A 20,461-nucleotide genomic window follows, 5' to 3' on the forward strand; every position below is an offset into this window, starting at 1 on the left:
GGGAGCACGAGCACCTGGTGGCCAGGCCTCACTCGCAAGGCAGAATGACCATACACTCCATCTTGGAACGCTATCATACAACGGCAGGAAGGTCTGAAGTCAGTCCAGGAGAAAGAAATCAGAAAGTTGACAAGTAGTTGGAGAGTCCCCAAAGAGAACATCCTGACAAGCAGATAGTAAGCCCCCAAAGAGAACAGCTGGAGCTAGTAGCTGGAAGCCCCCCAAAGAGAACATCTTGGTTGTGCAATATCAGAGGGTCTCGGCGGGAGGTTCAGAAAAAGACCAAGGACAGAGGAAATCTTGTAACATGTTCTGACAGGCCGGGAGGATGGAAAGCCCAAATTAGGTAACAAATGCTTTAATTGGCCAGGTATCCAACCCCCAAGAAAGAAACAGTATAAAAGGTGATTTAGCAGGAATAAGGGTGTGGGGTCCTGGACACGAGGCGGAGGCTAGCAACTTCCAGTCCAGACAGCAGACCCCGGCCTGATCACCCGCACGTCACCACCACGAAAGGTCCCACCCAAGCCATATCTCTGACTTGAAGGGCCACTGTAACGTAGTTGTTGGTGAGATGTGGGAGCATTGGATGTTATTGGTAAGTCGCATGTAATCATATACAGCTATATGTAGCCTAGTGTTTAGCCTATGCCAAATAAATAACTATATATAACAAGTGTTAAGTAATTGTAGTTACGCATTAATGAATCAATCACTATCGGTAAATACGACTAGCTGGGGCTGTATAGAGAATTATTGGGACTTAGAACAGCCACAGGGCATTGTGGTGTTCACAACCCGAGTGTTATTGTTCCTGATACTCATAATACTGTGGAAACCTAGGTTTTAAAGTGGATACACTGAATCACATATTGCTGCTATGCTATATAAGGCTTCTATAAAGGTGGGGTGGTCAGTCCTGGGCCACCTGACTCCCCCCCGCTGTATCACACCCCACGCACACCCACGGGACCCGGAGTAGGTTGGCACATCGTCAGCATTGACCTTCAAGAAGTGTTACAGTTTAGTGAGGCATGTACCTAAGTACCTTATTGAATCTGAGCCTGAACCAGTGCATTGCCCAGCCATTCTATCAGTAATGCCAGGTTCACACAGGTATAGCAGATGAACAGGAAGCTTAGTACTTCAGCTAATAGCTCATCTCTCTGATCTACTGCAGGCATGTTCCTCATGCTGTCATGTTGACTGAATTTTAGTGTACAAGGTAACCCCTGAGGTAGGCAGCCTAGCCTTATAACGGCTGTAGTAGCTAACTCCACTCCCTGCTGCTGCATCCTTCTCACACTTCATGCCATCAAGGCCTGTATGTGAAGCTTCTGACTCGCTTCTTTGCCTTAATCAGCAAAGCCTTTGGGAGGACAGAAGACGGCATAAATAATTCACACTGTGCTGCCAGTAAAAGCAGCCACCGTGCATAATTCCCTTTCCTGTGCAGTGCCTTCGATGGGAGACTAGCTCAAATAAAGAAAAACAAAACAAAACCCCTCACCAACCGCACAAACCAACCACTAACAAGAAGAAAGCACCAGTGGCCGTGTGTTGGCTCCTGGACAAGATGAGCTCACTGCCGGAAGAGGGTGATGGTGTAAGATTTAGCAGGGAACATTTCCAGACACCACACTGGCTCCTGCTGCTTTGAAGTCTTCAAAGCACAGCCAGGGAGGGTGAACTGGGTGAAAGAACCACACAGGCCTCAGCCTCTCTCCCCAGGTTAACGTGTGGCTCGGACCCACACGTTTTCCAGCTATCTTAGAACCACACGTGCCTCAGCCTCTCTCCCTGGCTTAACACATGGCTAGAACCCACGTTTTCCAGCTGTCATATGAGTTCTAGCATAAGGTACTATGTTTGGCTATTTAAACCAGTGGTAATTAGTATCCCTCCTGCTTATGACCTCACAGTTCTGACCTCACCGCCTCTTGGCCCCACAGAGCCAGCGGTGGGGTATAGAACTCATATCACCTCGTGATGCTTCCTGCCCTCCAAAGTGGTATTGCTACAGAGATCCTCTCCATCAGCCAGCTGGGCCCCCTCACTATCTCTTGCCTTTCCTAATCTGATCCAGCACAGAAGCACGGCAGCTGTCATGCCATCATGGCTGGCACTAGCCCTACTCCACCCGCCTCGGTCCCCACTCTGAGTAGGAGACCGAGTGACGAGTCTGAACACCCTCTGATGGCTGGGAACAGCACTGATGACCCTTCCTCACAGCTGCCTCTCTTCTGAGAGGGAGTCATTCCCCATGCTGGTCTTGTTCTTCCGGTGACTTGGCCCTCTAGCCAGATCGTGTACCATCTCACCCATGCCAGGGTACCAGTGTTCCAAACGAAGACCACTCAGTGCCATACTGGACGTCAGTAGGACACCTTCCACCTCTCCTGAGCTCCTCCTCAACCCCTCCCTCCTGTTTGTGTAGGGAGATTGCTATCTTATCCCCAGCAGAACTCAAAACCCCCCCCAGACAAAGCCAAATGTCCAACCAGCAGATTCCTAAGGTCAAAGGTGAAAGTAAGCTAGTGTGCCCTGGTGCAGTGTGCTAGCGAGACTGGCAGGCTGGCGCCAGAGCGCTCGATGCTGATGATGTAGTAAGAAAATGGCTTGTGTGGGCAGCGCAGCCACAGCAAACCCAGGATCTGGACCCAGGGATCCGCTGCTGGACAGTGTGGTTCCTAGTGCCCTGGGGATTCAGCAGCTGGGCAGTGCAGTGGCTGCGTGCCCAGCTCCCTGCTTTCCCCACCCCACACAATGCCCTGCTTTGACTCCTTTACCCTCACTCCATGCCCTGAGCTCCCACACTTCCCATCCCCCTCCCCTGACTCTTGCACCCCCACACCCCCTGCCCTTAGCTCCCTGCACTCCATCCTACACTTACATTTCTTACTGATACTATCCTACCATAATCCTCAACCCCCTGCCCAAAGTGGAGGTGTTACAGCATGACAGTACCAGTAAGAAATTTCAGTTACTTTCACCCCTGCCAAGGTTAATTGATCAAATGTATTCACAGTAGATGCTTCACAAGTTAGTCATCCTCCCAGTCTCTTTCCTCCCACTGAAATGGTTTGAAAAAAACCAAACCCACAGACTTTGGGAGCAAGAGGTGCCTGCTTTCAGAAGGTGGGAGACCTGATGGGCTTGACTCTCAAGTCTGGGGTATAGAACTCAAGACCCAACAAAAGTTATTAAGGGTCTGGAGTACAAGACCTATGAGGATAGGCTGAGGGATTTGGGCTTGTTTAGTTTACAGAAGAGAAGAGTGAGAGGTCATTTAATAGCAGCCTTCAACTTCCTGAAGGGGAGCTCTAAAAAGGAGGGTGAGAAACTGTTCTCAGTGGTGTCAGGTGGCAGAACAAGGAGTAATGGTCTGAAGGTGAAGAGGGAGAGGTGCAGGTTAGATATTAGGAAAAACTACTTCAGCAGGCGGGTGGTGAAGCATTGGAATACGTTGCCTCGAGAAGTTGTGGTTTCTCCATCCCTCGAGGTTTTTAAGTCTCAGCTGGACAAGGTCCTGGCTGGGATGACTGAGTGGGGGTTGATCCTGCTTGAAGCAGGGGGCTGGACTAGATGACCTCCTGAGGTCCCTTCCAGCCCTGTGACTCTGTGAATTTCTCTTTCTGGTTCCCTTATAGATTTTCAGTTTTTAGTTGCACCATCTGGGGCCAGGCTTTTCTAAGTGCTCAGCACCCACAACTGGAGCCTGATTTTCCAAAAAGAGCTCTGCTTCCCTTTAGGCACCTAAATAAGAGCCAAATTTTGAAATAGAGCTCGGCATTTTGGGTGCACGGCATGCAGAGTCTTTTGAAAATCTGTCTGTCTGTATCAGAAGAGGGGTTTGCTCAGAGGCACTCGGCTCCTTTGACACTCTGACCTCACTTAGGAGCTTTCATGGGAACTGAGCCTTGCAGGTGCTGCGCACTTGAGCAAGACCTGAAATCTCTGTGCCTCATTTTCCCATCTCTGAAATGGGAACAATGCTTCTGTACAGCACAGGCCTTGAGAGGATAATATCATGAATACTTGGAAGGTGTCCAGATACTATGAGGATGGTACCATATAAACAAAATAGCTTTTAGAAAACAGTGGTTGCATAGGTTAAAAGTTACCCAGCTGTGCTTAGATGGGGCAATTATTTATGGGCTTTGAGATCTTCTGATGGAAGGCTGCAAATGTGGACAGTGTTTTACTGCTGTTTATTGAAACCAAGGAGCCGCATGCTAAGAAGAAACACCAGGACAGAGTCCTTGAGATCTTTTCTTTCAGTTGTATTCCATTTCTTTGATAAATTACTATTTTGAAAAAGAGCCAAATGCATTTGCAGCAAGACAAAGTGCATTGGAAATGATCTGCCCATTAGCTAAAATAGATTCATGTATGTTCTCTCCAAATGTTCCAGTCCGGTTTCCCGTGCTCAGCTAGCTTAATGATAGAGTGGGAGGGAGATAAATTGGCAGGGCAAAGTCCTGCAAAGTCTTGCTCCTGTTCCTTACTCGCTTGAGTAATCGCTGTGATGACTGTTCCCACAAAGACATGCCAGAATGAATCTCCCATTCTGGGTACTGATAAAAACTCTCTTCCCATGAGGAAAATGAGGCATTCATGGTTTAACACCTGCACAGTCATAAAGGAATCATGGAAATGGAAGGAACTTTGAGGGGTCATCAAGTCCAGACCCCTGCACTAATGGCAGGTCAAGCACTATGCAGACCCTCCCTGGCAAGTGTTTGTGCACCTGTTCCAATGATGGAGATTCCAGAACATCCCTAGGCCATTTATTTCAGCGCTGAACCACCCTGACAGCTGTGCAAACTAGGTCTCCCTTGCTGCAATTTAAATCCAGATGCTTTAAAAAAAAAACAAAAAAAAAAACAAAAAAAACACACTTTTCTTTGAACAAAACCATGTTCCCCCCACCCCACCTCGTTATCAGTCTCAGAAATGCAAGAACTGTTTTGTTTTGGTTTTTTCTAAATAAATACACAAATAAATTCAAGATGCAGACAAATAATTGACATGTAAAATTTCAGCCCAAGTGGTTAAAAATTTGGCAAGGTTATAATAAAAAACTGAAAACAAGATTTCAGAATGGGAAGTGTCCGGCAACCTTAAAAATAGGCCATGCTACCAGCCCTGTCTGTCAGGAAATATGGATCATATAGCTATACCACAGTAAATAATAAATAAAGATGTAAGATATATGACAATGAATGATCCTACCCAGCAAAAAAATGTGCCAATGGTGCTTGGATTTTGAGAGACTAGTGTGTTTTATGACTAACTTTCATCTCTTCCCTTCAGATCTGTTACCACAGACAAAAATGCCATTAATATTCTGAAATAAGAAATAAGAATAAAAAGCCAGTGGAACTTATTTTTTTCTCTGCTAGAACTCCTCTCCCCCTCCCCACCATTTATCAATGGTTTTGGAACAGTCATTTCCACTCCACACCCACCCTATCATGAAAGTGACACAATCCTGCAGGCAGATTCTTGTGTCACTTTTTCTTCTCCTCCCAGAGCTACATGCCTAACAAAACTTTATGGGGCTGTGCCTGCAGCAATCTTTAAGGAGGGAGAGATTAAAGAAATAAGCTTCTGTGGCAGTCTTAGCACAACTTCGCAGAACAGAAGTTTTCCTGACGCCTATTTCTGCACACACAATAAATCAGGTTTCTCACTCTCCCAACCTTTCTTCCAGGAATTGACTGCCTCAGTCTGCATGACCACTGCTGATTCAGTGCCCATGAGGTCTCCTTTAAAGCAGAAAATTGCCGCAGCGCATACTGTATTCATTAAATATTACTGCTGCTCTGGAGACGCAGGGGGAACAGGTCTGATCTGTCAGCAAAGAGGGAACAGATTCAGCCATGCCTTATGGCAGCTACTGCAAAGATTTCTTTCAAACAACAGCTTTTCAGCAGGCACCCCGCAGAGCAGAGAGAGAAACTGAGGGCTGCAAGAGACAGAGGTTTCCATCAGCCTCTGCATAGGAAAGTGGGGAGGGTCTGGGGAGCTCGAAGGGAGGAGCTGCTGCTGCAGAAGTGACTCAGCATCGTTCTGCGGCAAAGAGGGAGCATCCTAGGACGCCACCAACCTTCCCTTCCCTGACTAAATCTGCACAAGCCTCTGCCTATCTCTACGTCCCGAGAGCTGCCAAAGAGACGCTGCTGCCTGTCTCTTGCCCTGTCCTGCCCTTGGGCTTACCGGTAGCCCCAAGGAAAAGGCCACACCCTGTTTTAGGCACAGCATGAGAGGCTGCCACCTTCCTGTTCCCCAACCATTACTCCTGGGGACCATCACTTCTGCACCCCCTGCCCTGGACCAGGTGAATGCTGGGACTCTAATGGCTACAGCCCAAGTCCACACATTTTAAGCCCCCTCCCCCGCAAGCAATATTGAACCCATACTTATGCACATAGGTAATCAACATCATGACCCCTTACTACCAGTTACGCGCCAAAGTTAAAATGCGTTTGGTTATTTTAGCTTCAATCCAGCTTTATGCTGGTCACTCACATTCAAAGACAGGAAAAGACGTTCCTAAGGTAATGTAGCAATGGGGTGTTCTGGCAGTGGGTGTGGTGGTGGTAAAACAGCAAGGGGAGGAAGTGAATAGGCAAAGGAGCAGCCCCAAAAGCAAACTACCTGTGAATCCTCATCATCCGTAATCCAGCCCCGCAAAGCTGTACCACTCCCATGGAGCATGGTGCTACCAGGGACCCCTCTAACTGAGCCCTGCAGAGCAGCTCTACTTGTCCTACCCTCACTTACCCAGCTCTTACTCACTGAGCAGGATGAATTCCAGGCTGCAGTTCAAGCCAGTCCCTCTAGGAGTAAGGGGCACTGCAGAGAAGTCGTGTAAGGAAAAGAAACTTCTCACTTCTATTTAGAGAGCAGCCCAGTGTGGGCCAGAAGGAACTCTGCACACCACTGCTGGCCCCAGAGTGCTGTACGATGTGACGAGGCCAGGTATAGATGGCGTGCTTGGCTCTGCAGAGTACAGAATATCTCCTGCATGCTGCTGAGGGCTTTGTACTTCCATCGTCCAGAGCAGAGCCAGTGTCTGCAACCCTCCCATACAGGACTAACACTTGGCTTCAGCAGGACTGCTTAGCATAAGGGTTTGCAGAACAGGTCCAGAAGGATGCTAAGGAACAGGGGTACAAGAGCTGCATAAAGTCCCCTTGTGTTTTCCTTACTCCTCCATCTACTTCCTGTAGTGTCCAGTTCAATTCCCTGCCTGGCACAGCTTTTCCATGCCCTCTTTCTCTAGCGGGTGCTGTGATTTTTAACCCTTGCCTCTTCTTTCTTTTCTAAATGGCTTCATTTACACAGGCCTTCCTCACCTCTCCACCCTCAGGATGTCTCAAGGAATCAGAGCACTGTTCCCACTGGGCACAGGAGATGGGGAGGCTGGCACACCTGGGGCGGAGCTACTGTTTGTGCACAGAGCTCTTAAAGTGGAAAACAAATCCCTCATCCGGTGGGGGAATGCCCCTGGATGAGCTTTGGGTACTTCAGGGGCATTTTGTCTCCTATGGACAATGAGGTTTTGCTCCTAGGGGCAGACAGGAAAGCCAGGCAGACCCCAAATAGGCACAGGGCAGGCCAGCTGTCTCCACTCCCTTCTCCTGTGCAGCAGCTGAGCTCCTGGCAGGGGCAGTCTGGGACACAGATGCTCCTCCTCTCTGCAGTCCTCTCCTCCTCCCTCCCCTGCCTTTCCTCTGGAAGTTGGTGCAGTGTTGATCCTCTGCCAGCACCTGGTCTTGCTGCAGCAGCAGAAGCAGCAGCTTTAGAATGGGAGGGCTGAGTTGTGCATCCCCTCGGACAAGCCCTGACCAGGGGGCAGCCACTCATTCCTTCCCTACTGCCCCCCCCCATCACATAACACCCGATGATCCGGCAGAGGGTGCTGCTCAGGCTGGCACCCCAATGCTCTGCAGCTACCCTCCTCAGTCACAAGTGGAGGATGCTGCCCACTGGGTTTCAGGCTCCATGAACTGCCCTCCGCACCCACATCCAGGGGCTGTCTCCCTCCAGGCTCTACTCAACCTTCCTGCGATGCAAGGACACTGTAGCCCCGAGGAACTGCCCAGCATTACATTTTGGAGTGGTGGAGGTGTGGTGAAGAAGAGCCTTCAGCTCACCCCACCCCCAATCACAGGGGTTGCCCCTCTTAACCTGCCCCCTCCTCTGTTACACACAGACAAGGGGTGCTGCCCAGGGTATCCCCCCTGCACATGCAGCCCTGCACAGTGGGGTGTGGCCTACCCATCCCATGTTCCTATCTCAGCCATGCTCTGGGACTGCAGGCATGTGGGGTGCAGCTCCTCTTGGGGCTCAGCTCTCCCTATCCCACCATTGCAAGACCATGATGGGGACTCCTGGCAGGAGGTGCTGCAGTGCAGGCAGAGGAGTGAAGGTGGACAATGCAGCGGCTAGTTGGGCTGTGCTCCAGGGCGCACCCAGCCCAGTCAAGGTGATCTGCAGAGCACTTGTCTCGGGGCACACGGCTAATGGATTGCAGAGCTAAGGAGGAGAATGGGTCTCCTACTCCCTTCTCTGAACTCACGGGCTGGTGCCCCCCCCCCCAGCCCTCACTTTGAGAACAGACCCCCCCCCAGTTCTCAGCTGTGGCCCGTGAGACAGGGCTGCCCTGCTGCAAGGCTTATGGCAGTGTGTGCCCTTGCACCCGTGGGTCATGTTCAGCTCAGCTACAGACCCTTCAGTTCCAGCGAGCCCTCCATTTAGTCCCCTCCACCTTTGTGCCAACCAATACAAAACACAGAACAACAAGAATGGCAGCTGATGGCTGGTGGATTGATCGCAGCACCATCGATCCTTGCCATAGTGTAGACAGCACCTGCCTTTAAGAGCTTACACATTTAATACAGCAGACAAAGAATGTTGCACAAGATACTTCATGATATTAATCTCTCTCAGAAAAGGAACTGAGGCAGGAAAGAGCAGACTTTTGGTTGGCATGACTTTCATGGGACCAGATAATTTACATCTGCTGAGGCTCTGCTTTAGGGAGGTGAAATGACATGCCCAGCAGCACACGAGAAGTCAGTAGCAGAAGCAGGAATTGAACATGCTATTCAGACTTGCCCTGGTCATTGCATTACCTGCGGAGCAAGCCCTTCTGTCACAAAAGCGGGTCTGGACACTTTTGCTTAGCCTGTTCTTATTCTCTCTGCTGAGGCTTCAACTGAGCTTTCAAATTGTATGATAGCTTTTGTGACAGGGACAATTGGCCGCATGGAATTGGTGAGCCACTAGAAGTATTCATAGAGTCACAGACTTCAAAGCCAGAAGAGATCTTCTAGTCTGACCTCCTGCATAACACAGGCCATTAAAGCTCCCCCAGTTACCTCTGCACCCAACCCAACTGTCTGGGTTAGACTAAAACACCACAAGCCTCTTCGTATTAAGGTCTTGTGTGGCCTGGACAGACACCAGGAATATTTTGTTAATGCTGCCAAAGAGACTGGTGCTCGGTTTGAGCCAGTCCCCTGGAAACAAAAGACGCCCTTGTCCCAGAGTGCTGCCTTTAAGCTCTTCCAAGGTACGCAGTTGTGGAAGACTCTAAAGAGCAACTTAAAGAGTCATCCAGCGTTCATACGACTCTATGAGCAGGTTTAGTAACTAGACACAATTGAATCATAATAATAAATAAAAAGAGTAAAAGTCACTAGCCTCACATAGGGAAGTGGCAAGAAAGAGGAGCTTATAAAATGGCAACAAACATAATTTACATTCTGGAATACAGAGGCTTGGTTAGATTCAGTGGCAACAAGTTTTGTTCCTATTTCTGAAGGCCATGTTTAATCCCAGGCATTTGCCCTATGGGATTGGCCAAGAAACCAAATAAACTATGTCCCTGTTATGCAGTACACAGATAATGTGCTGAGTTATTCCTCTGAACATGGTTCCAGGCAAGAAGGCCCTAATGCCATTTCATGAGTGCCACAGGGAGTGAATATCCTTTCAGCAGTGTCATTCAGCAGGACAGCAATGCTTACTGGGACCAGCTGTTGGGTAACCGTGTTAACATTTTATCCTATAAGACGTTAGACATCAGGGACTTAGCTCATTCCCACTAGTACAAAATAGGGTGTGTCACACTCCCTGAAGGAGAGATCAAGAGCATGTTTCTATGTCCTCCCTGCTTGGAGGCCTTCCACTGAGGGAGGGCAGTTTTACTGTGGAGCTTAGAGCCATGGCAGCTCCCTTGCTCAAGGCTGCCTGGAGAACTTGCTAAATAAGGTTATGCACCATATGCTCCGGCGCTGGCACAGGGTCCTTTTGCTTGTTTCTCAGCCAGGCAGTCTGTGAACCATGCCAGCTCGATCTCGGCTCCCTAGTGCAGTAGCAGTCGTAACTCTGCACTTTCTTTTGGGCATCTGCTAATGGAAGTCAGAGAACATGAGGCCCAGCCTTTAAATCCCTGGGATGTGGGAATCAATTGTCCTCAGATCCTGGGATTGCTTGTAATGTGGATAACGTTTGCTTATTAGAAGAAGCCGTAAATCTCATATTGGCAACACTTCTTGTTTTGAGGCACTTGTGCCCAGAAGCTGAAAGGTATTTAGGCACCTAACTTCCACTGTGGGTGGGATAGCTCAGTGGCTTGAGCATTAGCCTCTAAATCCAATACTATGAGCCCAGTCCTTGAGGGAGCCATTTAAGGACCTAGAGCACAAAAAAAGGAAAGTTATGGTGCTTGGTCCTGCTAAAAGGGCAGGGGACTGGACTCCAAGACCTCCTAAAGTCTGTTCCAGGTCTTTGGGAGGCACATCCCCGTATATTTAATTGCAATGAAAGTTTAGCATCTAACTGCCGGTAAGAATCTGAGCCTTCAAGCTTGATCCTAAACACACAACACACTAAATTGAAATCCTGGGAAGGAATGCTGACATGCTAGGGTTTGAAAATATCCAATATCCCAAAGGTGGGACTGCCTTCTCCAGTCAATACTTTAAAGTATTCAAAGTACACACCTAAAAGGTAGGTCATGGCTGCATTTACAATCCACACGGTGACGGAGCAGTGGTGTCCTGCTTTACAGCAAAGTGAAATGTACACTGTACTTAAGATCACAGCAGCAATCCACCATCCTATGCACTTTTACTGATCACATTGCTCTGTCATTTTCATATCGCTATGTCAGAGATATAGTATTTGGTCCATGTACACATTACACTGAGAAGAACTGCGGATGAAGAGGGAGAACCCCCTTATCTCCCTCCCCTTCGGGCTTGTCTACACTTGCTGTTTTTTTCCTTGGGGTAAAAAAAAACTTTTCCTAAGAAAAAAGTGGAGTATTCACACCACCATGTGCAAAGAGTAGAGGCAGAGGTCTTTCCCTCAAAACAATAGCTCCAGCTCCCCAAACGACTTTCATCCACCCTCCCCGCTTTCAAGTTTGCAAATAAGTGCATGTGAACAAAGCACTGCTATTATCGGCTCAGGTGAAGGCTGCTTTCGCAATGCTGTGATGGTGAATTGTGGCTGTAGATGAGAACGCTCCATTTTTCAATGCTGAGGCTGTGTGAATGTGATTTTTCAACTGCTTATTTCAACCTTGGGATATCAAAAAGACTATAATTGAAAAAAAGCTCCATGGAGTGTAGACACAACCTCCCGCTCTCTTCCTCTGTGCTAGGAAACCTTGTTGGTGCTTTAAATCAGCAGCATAGCTCTCACTTTGGAATTGCAACCCCTCCCTGGCTTTATCTGCAAATTGACTATCTCAGGTTGATTGCTAGATGGGGAGGTGTCTAATGGCATGTCTTTAGAAAGGCAGGAGGGGTCTGAAGGCTATCTGATTAAAAGCTAGAGTCTATGCTGATTTTCACTGATGGAGCAGTCAGTGTAGTACGGAGGTAGAGCATTAACAAGAACAGATATATCAACAGAGTTGTCAGTTTACACCAGCTACAGATCTAGACCTAACTGTTAATATTGATTATTCTGCTTATATCTTTTGTCTCCAGTTTGCATGCACATTTCCTAATAAGTTAAATGGTTTATATCTGTCTATATTTCTAGAGCTACAGTCACATACCATTTGCTTCTTCGTCAACACTTATGTTCAGCAAAAATATTGACTTGAAATAAAATACACCAGCGATCACCCATGCGGACAGCGTCACACCTGAGTATGGCGGCCATTCCAAGCTACTGTGACAGGTTTTAAATTGCTTTGTAGCAGGTGAGAAAAATCAACCTAAATCTGCCACAGCCTTGTAGCTCGCCAGACACCTTTTGCTGTTCTACAGCTCAGTTGTCTCTTGCTGCAGAAATCCATTGAGAGGTGTCTGGAACATAATTATGCTGCATCAAAGATTGTGGACTCCTGAGAATTTCCAAGATAGGGGGTATGAATTCAGCCCTGCAAATCTATTTTGAACTCTATTTCCTTCTTTGCAGTGAAAGAAAAAAAACAAAAACAAAAACAAAAACAAACCTGCAACAACTACTAAGCAAGCAGCCCTGATACCTTTTATATATCACTGCTTGTTGCAGTCATTCTTCAGTGCAAAATGCAGCTGCTGAAAGATGGAGCATTACCTCTCATGTTTGGCTTATTTAAGCGTTTGACGTGCACCTTATCATCCTATCACACAACCCCTCCCTGAATTTTAACAGACGCATAGATATGAGAGTTACAAGGGGTTAGTTTGCCCATTCCTCCTGCCAGTGCAGTTATTCCTTACATTTTAGCCACAAGAAGTTTATCCAGTCTCACAATAAACAGACAAGTAGTTCTCCTGGAAGGAAAAGTTACTGCTATTTCTGGTGATTTTGATGGCTTTATTTGTGAATCATCAGACCTCACAGAAGAAGATTTAGCTCCTTCCTTTAACCCAATGAAAGCATTACTCTATCTTGCTAATATCCTTTCATCCCAGCTAGGGCAGAAGAATCTAGATGAAGTACACAGTCCTGGCCAGTCTTGTGAATTAAATATTGGCCCCAGAGAGATTCTGGGCTTGTCTACACTGCCTCCTTCCTCCGAAGGAAGGATGGTAATTAGGGTGTTGGGAGTTTACTAATGAAGTGCTGCCGTGCATAGGCAACACTTTATTAAGCAAAATTCCCACCCCCGCAGCAACTTCGAAGTTTTAAACTTCAAAGGACCGGCACGCATCTAGCCGCGGCACACCCGCCGGTACTTCGAAGTGCCGGGGCATCTTCCAAGTCCCCTCACTCCCCAAAATTTTCATCTGTTCTGCTCTTAGATAGGAGCCAGAGTGTCACGTAGAAGATAATGCACGTTACCATCCGCCACAATATCCCACTGAGATTTTGGAGACATTAAAATGAAAGAGTGAGGGCCTTTTGGCAATACCACACAGACACACACTGAAATCTGGTTAGCCACCGAGGTTACATGCGTCTGAAGATGAAAAATATTGACTTTACACAAAAGCTCACTGTTGTCCTAAGTTGTGTGACAAGCCCCTTGTCAGCCCCCTTGGGGGTCCTGCACTTCCTGGTAGATTTTACTGAGCGCCTCAAAGACTCACAGTGGCCCCTCCACTGCTTTGGATCTTTCCAGAGGGAAGGGTCTCCATTTACTGAGCCACTGTCATCACAGGCCAGTCACAAGGTGGGGGCAGGGAACAAACCTCTTTCAGCAGTTCTGACACCCCTGTTCTTCTACTAGGGAGGCCCTCCAGGGAAAGGGTGGGGGAAAGTGCTGACCCACTCACAACACTGTGCTCTAGCTCAGGACCCTAGATGAGAGGCAGCTGATGGGGCTTTGCCCCTGCACCAAACACAGCAGCCTTGCCCAAGGCCATTTCTCCCACCACTTCCCTCTAGCACCTACCCCTGTACTTGGCTGAACCACTTCTCTCTTCCAAACCTCTGTCTTCTGGCCTTTCTTTCTGGTCTGCTCTTTATCTCCTTCCCCCTTCTGCCAGAGGGAAAGCCTTTCCTGGCCAGCCAGAAGGCCTGAACTGGCAACAGCTGTCGGATTAGCCTTTTAGCTGCAGGCAGATTCTTAACGAGCCCCAGATGCCTGCCAAAGCCACACCTCCCATTGAAATGGGTGGGTGATGGCTACCTAAATGCCTTTGAGAATCTGGACCACCGAAGGTGGAGACCCGAAAAATACCATTGCTAGATTTGGTAGAAGGGTCTGTATTACAAAAGATAGCTAGACATCAGAACTATGAGAGGATTTTATGAATATGTATTTTACAAACTGAAATAAAATATGATTAAATGAATAAACCACAGCTCTAACTAAAAATCAGTAGGAATTCAGTCATACAAGCATTTTGGAAATATTAAGCAAAACCTCCAGAACAGTGACTAGCCAGGTCTTTCTTACAGGGAAGTCGCTATGTTGTTGTGCTTGACTTCAAGGCTAGAGACATAGAAATGGTAATATGAACAAAAGGTAATGTTTGGCTACCCACTCTCACCCCATCGCAACAGCTATTTAGCAGCAGCTTTCTGCTGAGAATGGCCCAAGCACATTTTTGATAACTGTGTATATCGGCTTTCTTTTGGTCATGGAATTATCACCCACATTGTTATTAGCTGCACAACAATGGTGCACAGTCGCCTCAGCTGAGCTCAGGCTTCCTGTTTATTAGGCATTGTTTATACTGGTAGTAAAAAAGGGTCCCTTCACTGAAGAGTGAACAGTCTGAAATACGCAGGTCATGCTGCATCCTGAAAGAAATGTTGGCTTCTCAGCCCATAGGTTAGCAGTGCTAGTGTACTTTATGCTGTGGGTCACCTTGATTAGCACAAGTGGTAGCACTGTCCTTAGCTTCTGAGTGCCTTGAAGCCCCAGCTGGCTATATTAGTTTCTGCATGTACAGCGGTGAAGAGCTTTGATGCATTTATATTCCTCTGTCACGTTACACTGACAAAGTTCCCATCTTGCACTGACTGTGTACTTGGGCAAACCATCTTTAAATTGATGTTCACTAAACCACTGCTCAGTAAGACTCAGATCCTCCACCAGTAATTCAACCAGGTGATGGCAAAGTCTGTGCAGCAAAGAAGGAATCCTTGTCCCTGATATAGGAAGATTTGGGCCTAAAAGTAGTGAAATAATTCAGATGATAGAATTAGGTTGGGGCCTACTTTAACCCAGCCTGACTTCCTAGTATGAGAGGCATTGGACCTCCACAGGTTGTGAAAATCGCTTATTCTACAGCTGGGACTCATTCAGATGTGTGTGTTGTGCTCTTGGGCTCCCCCTCTGGAAACAGAACAAAGCCTATTCCTTGCCCTCACCCTGAGCTCTTCTCATTCAAGGTGAGGATGTGGAAAGGAGATTTATGTAACCAGCCAGGTTTGGGATGCATGAGGAGAACCGGACAGGGAAATATGCACACTCTTAGCCCATGGATATGCATCTGGTCTCATGGTCTCATGGTCTTAAGACAACAGCTGAAGTTTAATTTTCTAAAATGTTTGCTGATTTCATTAAAAGAGCCCAACGAATGTATCAGTAGGAGAATCAATATTTAATAAAAGATTGATATGCATCCTTGTTGCAGGTCATTGCAGGTCTTATTATGTAGGTTAATGATCCAGTTTATGTATTCACTACCAACGTCACTGAAGCAAGCTGTACTCAGCACTGTTCAATAAGACTATCAAAGGAGATGCAGAACGTTCACTCATGTACCTTACAACTGGTGGTATAAGCTTTCCACTACCTCCACATCCAAGAAAGGAATGGTTCTAGGAGAGGTTTGAGAGTTAGAATTCTGGGGCTCAAGGCTGGGCTATGCCACTGATCTCCTGCCCAACCTTTGACCAACCCACTTAATCAATCTGTGACCCCAGAGTAAAGTAGGTGTAATACCTACAGCGATGTTGTCACGCTTAAATAATATTTGTAACCCATTCAGAGGTTGAAGGTGTGATGGAGTGGGGGGAGTGCATGTGTGAGTCAGGCTGGATGTCTGAGGCAAGCAGCAGCTCCCAGTGGCTAAGGATGACCCTGGGGCTACAACTGGCAGGTAACACCTCTGCCTGAACAAAGAGCAGGGAGGAGCTGAGAGGGGTTTGAATCGGGGGTGGCAGTTAGAGGCTAGGAAAAGGGAGAGCTGGAAGGCAGCCAGCCGGAGGAGGGGGAAGCTACACCCCAGAGGGGCACCCCTCGGGGTCTTCTCCCCAGGACAGGTTGGAAGGACTGTCTCTGGCTGCTATGCTGTTGCTTCTGTGAGAAACTGGACATCTGTTGCCTAATAAACCTGCTGTTGTACCTGCTGAGTGAGAGTCTCTCCTGCCAGCGGACGGGGTGCAGTGCAGGGGGACCCCTGAACCCCATCACAGAAGGAAATACATATTTTAGTGGAAATACTGTTATTACTGTTGTTACTGTTCCTATTTGTTCAAGTATATATTTTTACAGCAGATCTCTCCAATACCCAATTATATAGGGATTAGGTATTTTTATAAAATTTATATTTTGGGTCTGGCTTTTATAATGTTACACACGAGAACATATGCTAAACTGTGCACCTAGTTTGAAAGACATTGGCAGTGATCAGAAACAGAAATTAGGCAACTGCTCAGGAAAACGACCATTTCTGTGCATGTGTCTGTGTGCACAGCTAATCAAGGATTTGGGTACACAAGTATGGTAACTGCACACCCATTTTTGCAATCACAGATGTGCAAGCACACTATGGAATTTTGTATTCAAATTTTATAGAATTTCAATGGGAATTGGGAATTTTGAAATTCTCAGCCTTAATCATGATTAAACCCTTTATTGTATGGGCAGAACACTACCACCACTCTGTAGACTGGTTGGATACAACAACTACACAGATTTGAATATCTTCTGAGACTGAGAAGGCATTAGACCAACACAACAGTGCATGAACTCTGGTGATAAGAAAGCACTTCATATCAAAAGAGTTCAGGGGAAACCACTTTGTGCGGAACGTAATTCTCATAGAGGGAAAGACTTCCAAAGACACTGATGGAAGTTACTTCAAACAACACGTTAAATAAGCAGTTGAAGAGGGAAAAACATGTGAGTACCACTAAGATGTTACATGGATGCTTCTAATTTGGACTTTGTTATCTCCATCTGACCTTGATGTATGATTGCCATACATGTAGCATTGCATGGTATAACACAAGACATAATGGACCTAATTCTGACCTCACTTAGGCCAGATCTATGCTCGGGGGAAACAGATCAATTTAAGATACTCAACTCCAGCTATGAAAATTGCTTCGCTGGAGTTGAAGTATCGGAAATTGATTTGTTGTGCCATCCCCACAGCAGGAGGTAGATGGGAAAAAGTTTCCTGTCAACTTTCCTTACTTCTGACTGCCAGGAGTACCATGCTTAACAGTGGCACACTGCTAATTTGATTTAGTGTGGCCTCAATCAAACCCCGGAAGACTGACCGCCAGCACATAAATCTTCCGCGAAGTATAGACATGCCCTTACTCCAGTGTGAGTCAGAAGTAACTCCCCTGAAGTCAGTGGTGTGATACTGGGATACAACTGATCAAAACTTGACTCTTAATTCTCCAAACAGTGATATGGAAAAGGAATCTTCTCTTTGATCTATCTTGAATTCACTCAGGGAGGAACTCATGATCACCCCAGAGCCAAAGCTATTCCTACTTCTTTAACAGCAGCATAAAATACTGTTTTTCAAGCAACAAAACAACTCTGAGATGGGAAGATCATCTACAGGAAAATGAGATTCTTCATATCCAAATGCCAGATCCCTTGCTGGTGTAAACTGCTATATTTCCAATGAAGTCTATGGCACAATGCTGGTTCATACCAGCTGAGGATCAGGCCTTCACAATCTTAAACTTGCACCTGTATTTCTTATTTAGACAAAAGATCCATTCAATGACTGGTTAGCAAATGCGTAAAATCTTCAAAAGCGGTCACAGGATAAGCTTGTTTTATGGTGCTCTTTCACTGTCTAGACTTCCTCTCTCCTGGCAAGCCTGGGTAGTTGGAGTTAATTTGTCTAAAGAGCTACAATTGGTTTTTCTTTGTGTCTAGGCTTATTAACTTGAAGAAGACAAAACCAGGACATCTGTTTAATTGCTTCAAGGGCTAAAACACAGTCCCATGAAGCTGAAAAAAAGGATTTGCCATCAAATTGTGTGGTCTGTTTTTGAATGCTGATCCAAAATGAAAACAGATCTAATGACTTGTCTAATAAAGCACTTAATGATGCAGCTTAGATGAAAGAAGCTACTGGATACTTCTACTTGCTTTTGTAATCAGGTGCCAGAATGAACACAGAATAAAGACATTAATGTTATTGTCTTGAGAAAAAATGGAATTGGGTCCAATAATAAAATAATGACAGCTGCTCAACCACTGTGCAGACAAAAGCAAACAAGAACTTAATAGAAACAAAACCCCATTAGCAATTTTTTCTTTGTTCTCTATATATTGTGCAATATGTGCCCACTCCTTCAGTCCACACACGAAACTCCCATTGGCTTCAATGTCACACATACTGACGGGTTCTTTAGGACACAGGAAGTTGAAACTTTTTGTAAATTGGAAGGTCCCTCCCTAAAGCACAAAGAACAAAATGCATAAATGAATCGGAGACCTAGAGATTGTTTCTCCAGTTCGGCTCAGAGCTGCGGCACATTGCAACAAGTCATGACGGACAACTGCTGCCCTTGCAGTGTCTGGTGGTCTGTAGGGGAAGAGTGTGCTCCAAGGCTGTTCTGTAGTGCTTTTTAACCAGAGATACATATGTGATTGAAGAAAAGGCCTGGGGAAGGGGAATCCCCGGGACTGCTAAGTCAAATGCACCACAACATCTATTTATCACCAATCGTGGACGTGTGGGGGATGTGCAGTGAAACAGGGCATCGCCACAGTTCATGTGACATTGTTAAAGGTGGCATGTGAATGACATGACATGATACCACATTAAACAATGAGAGGCTTAATTCTCGGCCCTTTCTGAAGTGTGCTTGTTTGGACTGGAGAAAGGTAGCTGCAGGGAGGTGGCTGAGCAATGTAGCCTTGGTGTACAGTAGGGCTGCATTAGGTCAACCTAACTTACATTCTTTTATTATATGTAGCCAGCCTCTGTTCCCCCCACCTTCTTCCCTCTGTGCCCCTCACCCTGACACGCCCAAGATATTCCCTCTTTCAGTCAGCTGGAGGGTTGCAGGCCTGTAAAGAAGAAGAGCCATCTCCTCCAGCTTTCCACCACCAGAGAATTCAACAGCACAGGCAATGGTCTCCACTGCCTGCCTCATGACCACTCTGTGCTGCTCAAAGTGGCCATAGCAGATCAGAGAACCAGATCTGTCCCTGAGTCTACACACATATAACTGTGTTATATGAAGGAGTGGGGTGTTTGCTAATTGTTTATGACAGATGTTTATTTCCAAATAATCTTACTAGCCTATGCAGCTCTAGTATATAGCTGAGCCATTGCCATTCTTTTGGCAAGAGAGTTATCTCAGTAAAATTCAGCACAGGCCTTGGATTCTTTCCCTGGGAGTTTAATTTGGATGGAACTGGGAGACACGTAACTAATTCATATAGCAAAGGTGCAGCATTAGGTTTTTGCTTCAGCAGACATAAATGGAACAGATGCTAAACTGCTGGCTGACTCAGCACTTTGTTTTTGACCACATTTATGTTTCTTTCACATGAGCACTAAAAAGGCTGACAGCTTTTCAGGAGAGGCAGCTAGAGCACATCCTTGCTAATTAATAGACAGTCCTCTCTTCAAGGCCACTTCTAGGTTGTTTTGTTTTAGACTAAAACCTCAGGGCAAAGACTCTGCTCTCACACTGGGAAAAACTGTGGAAGTACAGAAAAATCTGAGCTGTACCCTGATATTTATGAGCATACAGGGTATGATGACTCCTTAAACATTGACTTTTATTTGCTCTGCTCTCTTCCCAGCTAACAACGTCTGCACTTAGCCACACAGATGCCTGGTGCTGCTGCTGGTATGCAGGGGGTTTCTGTAGGGTCTGAGAGTGGCACTTTTCTACTGCAACCAATTCTTGACCCAAAGGAATGGGCTATGCACACTGCATATCCAGATTTGTAATTCTATACATGGACCAGTTACTGGTATTATTAAGTATACTATTTTCCTCAGGTTTGAAGCACAGATATTATTAAAATATTAAATAAAATACTAATAAATGGTAGGGTCAGTTCTTCATGTAGCATTCAAGAAAATTAGGGTCCACAGGACAGCAGCTGCTCTGGGAATAGTGCTTTGAAGAGCCCCACTTTTTTTTTTCTGAATTCCTATAACTGGCTGGTTTAGAAAAGGACATAATAAATACTCCAGAAGAGAAATGGTGGAAAGGAAAAAAGAGTTAAACAGCAAGTGTGTAAAATGGATTGTGATCCAAGCAAATTAAGCTGCAGAATAGCATTGCAGATTTGCATGCTCCCACATGCTAAGGTTTCCAAAAG

Source organism: Carettochelys insculpta, chromosome 31 (genome assembly GCF_033958435.1).
Source record: "Carettochelys insculpta isolate YL-2023 chromosome 31, ASM3395843v1, whole genome shotgun sequence".
NCBI classification, from domain to species: domain Eukaryota; kingdom Metazoa; phylum Chordata; order Testudines; family Carettochelyidae; genus Carettochelys; species Carettochelys insculpta.